The sequence below is a fragment of the Argopecten irradians genome, chromosome 12, assembly GCF_041381155.1.
Source record: "Argopecten irradians isolate NY chromosome 12, Ai_NY, whole genome shotgun sequence".
Taxonomy (NCBI): domain Eukaryota; kingdom Metazoa; phylum Mollusca; class Bivalvia; order Pectinida; family Pectinidae; genus Argopecten; species Argopecten irradians.
The window spans coordinates 22,508,507-22,519,755 of record NC_091145.1 but is presented as its reverse complement, the minus strand read 5'-3'; the positions used below and the strand labels follow the sequence as shown (position 1 = coordinate 22,519,755).

General features: G+C 36.0%; 1 pseudogene; it reads left to right on the top strand.

Annotated features, from left to right (window-relative positions):
- Positions 1 to 6,105: 6,105 nt before the first annotated feature.
- Positions 6,106 to 10,776, top strand: LOC138336241 (uncharacterized; annotated as a pseudogene).
- The last annotated feature ends 473 nt before the right edge of the window (positions 10,777 to 11,249 follow it).

The window sequence follows — 11,249 nt, the reverse complement described above, 5'->3', positions numbered from 1 at the left end:
TAGCATTTCGTATTATCTTTTTAACGATATACAATACGTCATTAGATCTGTTGGGGTTTTCTTGCAATTTCCAGTTTTGCTCTTAATTTTTCATGAAAATAGAGGAATTTCATTTCATTAGTTTTTAATAAATTCTTTAGATAACAATGGCAAACCCCGAGTACCCTAAAATTTCAGCAATCAAAAATATCTTCATATATCATTTATTGACTCAAGAAAATATTGTGTCGATGATTCACTGGGTATGCCGACTTTTTTGCACTTTTGTACGGCTACCCCCTTTATTTCTTACCCAATATCAAAGTACTGAGAGTACTGAGAGTTAAATATGTTAAACGAAATCTGTCCTTCTCTCGGCTCTATCATGTATCAAAAGCCGCTTTAGCGACGTCATACTTGAGTAAAACGTATCCTATGTAAGTTGGTGTACCAAAGTTGGTCAAACTGACTTATATATTGACCTTTGACCTACATCTAAATAAAAACTTCTTTTGCCTATATCACAAAATGTTAATTTTAGGGTCATATATTGAACTAGACAATATGTTAAATAGGGTCCTATAATATTTCCTACACCAATCGTCAGAAGTATTTCTGTCTTCATGGGTTTATTTACTTATTAATAAGCAAATGTTCCGTTTAGCGAAACGTATTATGCTATATCGGTGTAACTTATATGTTGAACTTAGATATTTCTCAAAAGAATATACTGTTGTTTTTATGTCATAAACATGTCATGCATAATTTGGATTTCATTCTTCAGCCAAACAGCCCATCTCGGACTATTATTCACACAACAAAAACTAGTCAAACTATACAGTAATGAAAAAAAGAATACAGTGGACTGAAATTGCTTAACTTTTTGGGGCACAAAATAAGATATTTCACTCTAGGAACTCTTCAATTGACGTTCTTGGTGTCTGATATATTTAAAAAACTGTTACTATGAAAGTAGGTAAAGTAAACAAATCATGCGGAATATTACAGACCCACTATCTGAGTTCTTTAGGCCTTTAACATATTGAAAAGCTGTTTGAAGATTTTCATATATTTGACTTGTCTGAAGCCCTTTATTCCAGCATACTGCAAGGCGTCTTAGTTATTGTCAAGAAGTCGTTTATGTTTGCCAATTTGAACCCTGTGACCTTCAATTAACGTCAATGTCATTCATTTGACAAACAACTTAGTAGCCCTTTATTTAAGAATATGTTAGGTCTAACATCATGTATTGATGCCTTCCAATTATTGAGAAGTCGTTTGAATGAAAAGTTTATGAACGACGGCGCACGAAGTACGATCACTCAAGGTCACCCTGACCTATCGGGCAAACTGATTTAGGAACATTTGCCCTTCATCCTAACATGCTACATGTACAATACCAGGTGTCTAGTCCTCTTAGTTATCCACAAGAAGTCGTTTAAAGATTTTAGTCTATTTGACTCATGTGACCATGAAGGTAGGTCAAGGTCATTCATTTAAACAAACTTGGTAGTCGTTTAAGCTATCATTCTACAGTCCCAATATCAGATTCCAATGCCTCTTAGTTATTCACAATAAGTCGTTTAAAGTTTTTAGCCTATTTGACCCTTGTAACCTTAAATGAACTTGGTAGTCGTTCATGCCAGCATACTTAATGCCTTATATCAGGTATCTAGGCATCTTAGTTATTCACAAGAAATCGTTAAAATATTTAGCCTTTTTGAATTCTTTGACCTTGAATGAAGGTCAAGGTAATTCATTTCCACAAACTTGGTGGTCCATCATTTCAGCATTCTACATGCCTAATATCAGTTTCTTGGGCCTTTCGGATATTGAGAAGAAGTTGTTTGAATGAAAAGTTTATACGTACGACGAAATGCGAACAGCGCACGACCATAGACAAAGCATGGTGACTGTAGGTCATCCTGACCCTTCTGGTTAGATGACCTTATGACATTAAAATGAAATAACGATGAAAATGCGGTCCTGCAGGTAGGGCGTTAGAATTGTACCTACTGCCCTTATCGCATGATAAGAAAAGGCGACTAAATTTAGGATCGTATCATATATATAGCATCTCTTCTTCCTAACTTAATTTATACTTCTTAACGTCTTCCTTGACACTGTCTCACATTTGGCCTTCGGTTGAGAGCTCGCCCCTGTGAGGTAGGCTCTGGGTTCTGTCACCTGGCGGAGACACACCCTGCTTAGCGCTCAGCATTAAGGGAGTAGGACGACTTGTTCGTCTGTTGTCAGTATGATGTGACTGGGGGATGTGTTGCTTGGTGTCTTCGGCGGCATGTTTCAGTGATATAGCACTTTGAAAAGGGCAAGAGTTCCACTATAGAAGAAGACACAACATGAATATACCGAAGTCTCCCATATCGCACACTACGCACTTCATACACTCAGGACTCAGGACACTGCATACATAAGATGCCTTCCTTACATGATCCTGGCTATCAATAGGGCTTTGATTTAATCAAACAAACAATGAAAACAATTTTATAGAGTCAAGAAATGCAGGAATTGGTCTACTGCAAAAGTAAACTGGTTGATTCGCTGATTTTTATTGACGTACTACTACAGCTATAGTCATTTAAGGACGGCATCCCGTGTATGTCCTTTCATATATTCTATGGTGTTGCCCCATCAAAGGACAGAACCAAGATATTTCATCAACGTTTTTCCCCTATATTAATTTAGTAACAATAGTATTTTTCTTTTGAAAGTAGTAAATCTGATATAAACATTGACCGACCAATTCTAATAAACTCATTGATATAGGTATTTCGGTCTCCTTTTGTTCTAAGAAGTTAGACGAAAATATCTAGCAAAATGAAGCTGCTAGAAATCATGCACTTTCATGAAGGTTGTTGGATGAGAAACAAACTTATAACTTGTAATCAGTACCTGGTAAACATTTTAGTGGTATTATTTCGCGATACCTATAGGTTACTAAAGGTAAAATGAGACATAGCGCCTCGTCTGATGTCTGATTGACGCCAGCAAAATAGTTACCAAATTCAGTCGCCTTTTACGATCATGTAATGGGTATAGCAGGTGCAATTCTAACGCCCTACCTGAGACGATGGCAACGTTGATGGTTCCCTTTAAATAACAATGGGCAAAGGACACATACTGTCCTATTTATTACCCTAATGCTTATACAGTTTCTGGAATGCAACATGGCATTGTGTATATGTTAAATCATAACTGTCAGTTTTATGTGTCCCACTGTTTCAAAACGGATAAGTAGAATTTCTGAAATTAGAATTTAAACATGAGTTTATGATGATTATTTCAAGGTTTGGTCGAAATACGCACCTCATCATCACATTCTACTCCAACAGTAAAGTCGGTAATATTAGACAGTGTACTCTCATTACTTTGATATTATGGAAAAAAACAGGGGGTAGACGAAATTAACCTAAAAAAAACGTGGCATATCCAATGATTCATCAACTTGAGCTGTTTATGGTAAATCGATGATAACCTGAATATAATTTTAAACATCAAAATTTTAGGGTACTCGAGTAGTGCCTTAAATATTCTGGTGCTCGAACGAAAAATTGAAAACTTCAAAAAGTCGTATTTTCTGTCAAATTTGATATTTACGTTCGATTTGTGATCGAATGATATTGGATACAGCCAAGTGTGATATGTCGTTAAAAAGGCAATTTTATGTGGTATTTTAAATCACAAGAAAAACGTGATTTCAGTGTTTTTACTATGACTTATGCTAGGTAAAAGGCCCAATGGACATTAAATTTACCAGTGTTAATGTAGGGGGCGCTGTAGTCCTAATAATGGTCCAATCGGGTTTTAAGTATTATATACATATGTGTATTAATGCAATTAACTAATTTAAATTCAAAAATCAAAAAAATATCGTGGGCGGATTTTCACCCTGTATGCAACACCTCCTTTCCATCAACTTCAAAATAATCATCCTTCAAACTATACTACCGTCATCAACTAATCAGAGTAACAACCTTAGTGCAAAGTCACCAAACAGTCTTGTTGGTACGGTATTGTGTTACGACAGACTTCATAACAGCAGTCAAGGTGTCTGTTTCAGACATGGTGAGCTACCATTTCTTCTCGACATGACAACCACTTTGTCTACTAGTTACCAACTACTCAACCTGGCCTCGATTCTTCGACACAAAAGTGATAACTTAAAGTCAAAACTTAAGCTATTTCTATGATGTAATCTATGTTAATAATTTTAGACTTTAGTTGTTGGTTTTTTTTACTTAAGTTTGTTTCGAGAAATCGGGGCCAGTAGTTCGTAATAAGCATAAAACAAGTAAGAATTTCATAATAAATCTTTTTTTCCAAGCTGAAAATTGCAGCACTGCTGATAAAAACGTTTCCAAAAATCGAATATTCGAATTAAATGTTGTAAAATATTCTTCTTTGTAAAAAGAACTGTAACTGTAACAATTTAACTTAAAAATCCATTTAATTTCATCAGAAATGTAAATAATTACTTCTCTTATAATGCATAAAAAAACAGTATATAAAGTTGTTCTATAACTTTTCAATCAGATAACAACAACAACAAATAATAAATGTTTTGCATTCCTTTTTTATGCATATGGGATAAAGTTTGCTATTGGAGGAGTGTTCTTCAATTGCTATCATCCATTTTTCGTTCATTTTAGTTAAGTGCTAGTCAATAATTGTAGTTAACATTTAATGGAAATATAGATTTCAATAATCCTGAGATGAAATCTTACATTTAAATATTCTCTCGTTTGTCTATAGTACAAGTGATATTATATTTTAGTAGTACACGTGTAGACAATTGACTTGTTATCTGCGGTATGTTTTATGAAATAAAAACTGATGTTGATTTTCGCAATAACAACTTAGCTATGTCGTTATAACGACTTAGTATGTCGTAATAATGACTTAGTATCTCGTAATAACGACTTAGTATCTCGTAATAACGACTTAGTATCTCGTATTAACGACTTAGCTATGTCGTAATAACGACTTAGCTATGTCGTTATAACGACTTACCTATGTCGTAATAACGACTTACTTTTGTCGTAATAACGACTTAGTATGTCGTTATAACGACTTAGTATCTCGTAATAACGACTTTGTATGTCGTAATAACGACTTAGTTATGTCGTTATTACGACATAGGTAAGTCGTTATTACGACATAGCTAAGTCGTTATTACGAGATAATAAGTCGTTAATACGACTTACTAAGTCGTTATTACGAGATACTAAGTCGTTATTACGAGATACTATGTCGTTATTACGACATAGCTAAGTCGTTATTACGACATACTATGTCGTTATTACGAGATACTAAGTCGTTATTACGACATAACTAAGTCGTTATTACGACATAACTAAGTCGTTATTACGAGATACTATGTCGTTATTACGACATAGCTAAGTCGTTATTACCAGATAATAAGTCGTTATTACCAGATACTAAGTCGTTATTACGACATACTAAGTCGTTATAACGAGATACTAAGTCGTTATAACGACATAAATTTTTTTTTTCAATGGGACCCTAACAGGCTTCCGTAAAAGTGTTTATTCTTGTATGTGGGTATATCCACGAGGCTTTGATAAAAATGAAATAAGCTAAAATGCGCACAGCGCCAGGATTTAGAGGGCGTACTCGGTGTTTACCTAAGGAATATAAACGTTTTCCGTGTACAGCCGACGGCTGATCATCGTCTAAACTCGATCATGTGGTGAATAATTTTCATATGATTCCATTGTGTATTGTATAGCACAAAAGACAGAGAAAAACCCAATAAATAATAAACCTATTGTATAAAAGAAACATTTACACTTCTACTTAATGATCCATGTTACCTATGAAAGTAGCTAGTTAAAAAAGCTCCTGTGTGTGGCCTTTCTCTATTATAAGTTATATCTGTTGACCTGACCGCTAAGACATTCGATAGTAAGTTGTCACCACACATTTATGATATAGACAAACCCACACTTTCCCTAGAGGTATGACCAGTTTGTTTCTGTAAAGTATTTAATTCCCGTTTGACGACTATGTAGCGTTAGTCTAAATAAAAATAGTAGAAGGTCAAATTTCACTTAAGTTGTCAATATCGAGACTGGTAGCGCAGAGTGTTTTTTAAAAGACGTCGACTCTCTGTACACAAGTAATTTATTATCGGTTCGTAATGATTGAACCTTAAAAAAATGGTGGTGTATTCTTAACAACTCTCCAGTTTTCAATTTAGATGTACGATTGTGTTAATGCAGGGGTCGATTTTGAGGTACATTCGTGGCATACCGTCAACTCGACATTTAGTCAATCAGTTATAGCTTTAATTTCTCGATGTAACCACAAATGTTTATCATCGATTTAACCACCAAAACATACGGAGGAATGCAATTATTGCAAAGAATGGGGATTTGATTCATTCTCGAGATTGGACCATTCTTGATGTTTTTAAAGTTGAAGAAGAAGACAATATGTCCAAGTGATTTCTGTGTAATAGCGCACTGCGCAGAATGGAGGGACATTTTTAACTAATGGCGTGACGGACATTAATTAGCTAAGAATGACACACGTATTTGATTTGACACTGAGGAACCATTTTAGAGGCCTGTGCTGTAGTGATATTCGAAATTAATAGAGACATTACAGAAAGGACCGTTTATCAGTCGCTGAAGTGGGAACCCCGAGCAGAGACGTTGTGTACCGATGTAAGTATTGACATATGTTTGTTGGGTGTTTTGCTAAATCACCAATTACTGTGCTGGTAGACTTCAAAAGGAAAAAAGGGGGTTAAATTGAGTAATGTCGATTTGTAGTACAAATCCATAGTTCTTAGATAGCATATACTCTAAAATGAGTATTTTTGAGTTTCAAAATCAGTTGCCCTCAGAGATAAAGACAGTTATTAAAGTCTTTACTCTCTAGCATTACCGCCGGGTGCCAGAAGGACATTGTCACTATTTGTAGTCTTTGTTTTCTTTAGCCACTAATAATCTGCGTTTTACTTAAATTCTATATCAATCGCTATATAATATATTGGACATTCTCGGGACTCAAAGTAACAGTTTTAACTGGTGTCTAAGTGTGTCGTGCGTGGTATATCAAATGAAACGATTTACAAATACTGATTGCTTTTTAACACACAACTGAATAATGTTTAGTAGGAGATTTGTGCTTTAATATTAAAACTTCCGTGTTATAAGTGCGACTATCGTGACCATAGCAATTATCACGCAATAGATCGCCATTCCTGTCCTTGTAACAATTAACGTTTCGTTTTAATCATTTCTGAAAAAATCTAAAATCAGATTGTTTGTCTGAAAAGACCATAGAATGAAGGTTACCTGTAAATATTGGGGATCTAAAGGCACCAACAAAGAATTGTACGATAGACACACAGGGTATCAAGTGGCTTTAGACATTCAGATGCGCCATTTTATTGTTCTGAAATGAGAATCGGTAATGCTAAGGACCTAACGCAATGCTTACCAGAGACAACTAAAAACGTCACTCAAAATGCATTTAATCAAATATTGATAGCTTGTACATGATGGTGCAAAAGAATAACGGCAAAATTGAATAACTTTCAGCTCTACGAATTTTGATATAGAATCTTCCAGTAGATATTCTGAACTGCACTGTTTATTGAATACATTATATAACCGTCACAGGAAAATATTATTTTCAAAATATTTTGCTACAGTATGCATTAAATAAAAAGTTTTGATAGGTGTAGATTGTCCCTTTTATGACGAAATTGTAGGGGAAATAGTACTTGCTTGATGAACAGTAATTATTTGAAATCAACAGTCTATTTAAATTATCAAATCATTTTGAAATCGTCGCTTGACTCGGATTCGATGTAGATATTTCTAATTGTATAACATGCTTTTCTATTAATCAAACGTAGCTGATCTTTGTTCTTGTATACGTTTTTTTCGAAATGCATTATTGCCAGAACACTACCATGGTCTAAATTCTTTGGACTAGCTATCAAAAATCAAAATATTCATCAAACGTTTCGTGAAGTGCATTACTTTGTAAACTGATAGTAACGTCATGCTCTGATAATGGAACAATTGTATCATGTTCCTGACATTACTGCATAGCCAGTCTTAAAATGACGAATTAGTTATTGCTATTCCTTGATGGAGTCTTAGAAATATGGCACAATACGAAGTAGCTGTATCGTGAAGACTGTGTGATTTGCCTTTTATGTATCCAGTTTAGTAATTACATTTTGTCAAATTGTGTCATTGGTTTCAACAGTTGCAACAGTTTATTTGGTTTCCTTAGATACACGAAAATTTTAATTGTCAATTCTTAGTTTCATTTGTTTCAAATCATACATCTGGCACATGTCATTCATTCTTTTGCATTTTGTAAGAAGTTATACAATTACATTTTTCATTAATACACTAAAGTAGTAAGATTTGTCGTTTGTAATTTCACCTCGTAATTAAGCCCGCTATTATGAGTGATTTATGACAGACATTGTAGATTTTGTAGCCTGGATTATGCATGCATACTATGACTATTTTGTATATTTTCAGATACTGTGAACTATGCCAAGAAAACTCCTACCTGACCACCTGTTTGGTGAGACAGCCAACAGTTCTATCGTGAGGATGAGCAACGAGGCTATGTTACAAACCAAGATGAAAAACGAGCACGAAAGGTGGAAGTTATTGAAAGAGCTCAAGCAGTTGATTTCCAGCGAGAGAGTAGCACGTCTACACAGTAGTCGCGAGCTTGAGATGCTGAAAGACGAGTACACAAAGATGTTGGCGTGTGGCAGTGTCTATAGAGAGCACGGCTTCGAGAGGTATGACCTAAACACCAACAGACGACCAATGACAGAGAAAAGTCATGTTCAGAACAACAACCTACCTCCACTTTCTCGACAAACTTCACTGTGTTCGACGCATCTCACCGACACGGCAGACGACATCCAGGCTATGTGAGGGTACTGAAGAGGGCTCCAGTTAGACGGAGTAAATCGGATGTGTCGGACATGAGACGAACTCAAAGAGACGTCGGTACCCGGACCAGGTTTTCCTCCATCGCTGAGAGTGATATCAGTGATATCTCCACAACCGTCGACAATAATAGAAAAACTGACATGGACGATCTGGAAAACGATATGGTACCCATTCCAGAGGAACAAATTACAGACACAGCAGATGACGAAGAAGAGAAAATAAGATCTGCTATATCGACGATACTTGCGGTAAAATTGCATGCTTTGGTAATGTGGAAACAACATATGCACAAGGTACCAGAACGAGCTGCTTCAGAACGTCCACGATTTGTTCGGAAAACTACCGTAGGTGAAGCGCCCCCGTCAACAAACATCCGGGCACCGTTGTCCCGACAAGCCTCGTTTTTACCAGGGGACTGTAAAACTGTGTTTTCAATGAAGAAGTTCATCGAACGTGAAATATCAAATAGGGCAGTAGTGCTTTCATCACCGAAGAAAGACAAAGCAAAATTTGACAAATTGATTGAGAAAGCTCGTCTTCCTCAACTCATTGAAAGACGGAAGACAACGTCAGCAATATTTCGAGATTTTCGAACATACAAAGAAACATTATCGCCTCGAAAACTCGAAGAACTCATGTCGGACCAGAGGAGTATGGCGAGGAAAAGGCAGCCTCACGTCCTTGACTACAGTAGACTGGAGGCCATCCGCTCAGGTACCGATATTAAAGACGAAGAAGTGCGGGGTGATAATCAAGGAGACGTCAAACTTGACATCACACATGGTTGTGACAGTCCTCAAACTGCAAACTGCAAATCCTAGAATCCGTCTTTGATAACGGTCATTATTGCGTCAAAGATCTTGGCGCTTGGGAGGTATTTATAGCAAGAACCTTGGTTGGCGAAGATTCACTGCTACTTGATTTATGAACTCGATTATGCTTTCATCAGTCACGTGTGCTTGTCTCATTGTTTATCAGTATTATCGACAAAATGTGTGACCCGAGTGGGACCCTGCTGTCAAATGGTGTTTCTACCATTAGCGTCAGTTCTTCACGTCGTGAGTTCAAGACCTATCTGGAGCAGATGCTAGGTACTTAGAACGTCTTTATTTAAACTACTCCGACCAGCTGAAATTTGGTAAATATGAGTGGATGGAAAATGTTCTGACTCAAGGAATGTCTCAGTGGATATAGTTATTAGATATCTTACCATAAAGCATACAGTGTTTCGTAATTAAATAATCACAGTATCTTGAAAATAAGTATGGAGTAATCCAGACCAAGGCAGTCTACCACATGTATTTTTAAGAAAAGTGGACATTACTGAGTAACAAAATTGGGAAATGCGTCGTCTATTAGTAACTTATACAATGAACTCTTTCCGTCCGGACAGAGAATATCTTCCTGTCTTTGATGCATGATGTATGCTGTAAATACTGCTGTAATTCAATCATGACATCTGCAACAGGAACATCGTCATGGCGTGTAGAAGTGCGATAGACTTCTTTATCAACAAGTCATCTGTTTGTCTCCAACTTTAAATATAATGACATACACAGTTTTGTTGGCGATATCCCCATGACGATGGTGTTGTCTCTCTTTATGAGACTCTCCTTTGGATGGATGGTATCAATATAGGCTGTGGTTGGCAAGGACCCGACAAATCCATGTCTGGTTGTACAGAAAACGCACGTCCTGTACTTTACTGCTTTTTATTACCACTTTAGTACCTTTGAGGACCCGGATGTAAACTTTCTGTGACGTCACGCCATCTTTTCTGAAATCTCCTATAACTAGAACACATTCAAACTAATCTATTAGTGCATTAGATAGTATAGAGGAAACAGTCAGCTCAGAAATTCAAATTAGACAAATGGAACTTGAACATGAAATGAAACTAAGACAAATGGAAATAGAAAAAGAGTTAAGAGAAAAAGAAATTGAAAGAGAATTAAAAGAAAAAGAGATTGAGAGAGATCAGATGTTAGAGCTAGAGAAGCAGAAAATTCAAGCTGAAACAGAACTTAGAATGAAAGAATTAGAGCTAGCTTCTCAAGACAGTTCAAGTAATCTAACTTTTAGGGGTTTACAAGGAAACAGAGGTTTTGATGTCAGTAGAAACATTAGGTTAGTTCCTCCTTTTCAAGAGAAAGAAGTTGACAAGTATTTTCTGCATTTTGAGAAAATAGCTGATAGTATGAAATGGCCTGAAGATAAGCTTACAATGCTTCTTCAAAGTGTCTTGATGGGTAAAGCTAGAGACATTTATTCTTCTTTATCTGTAGA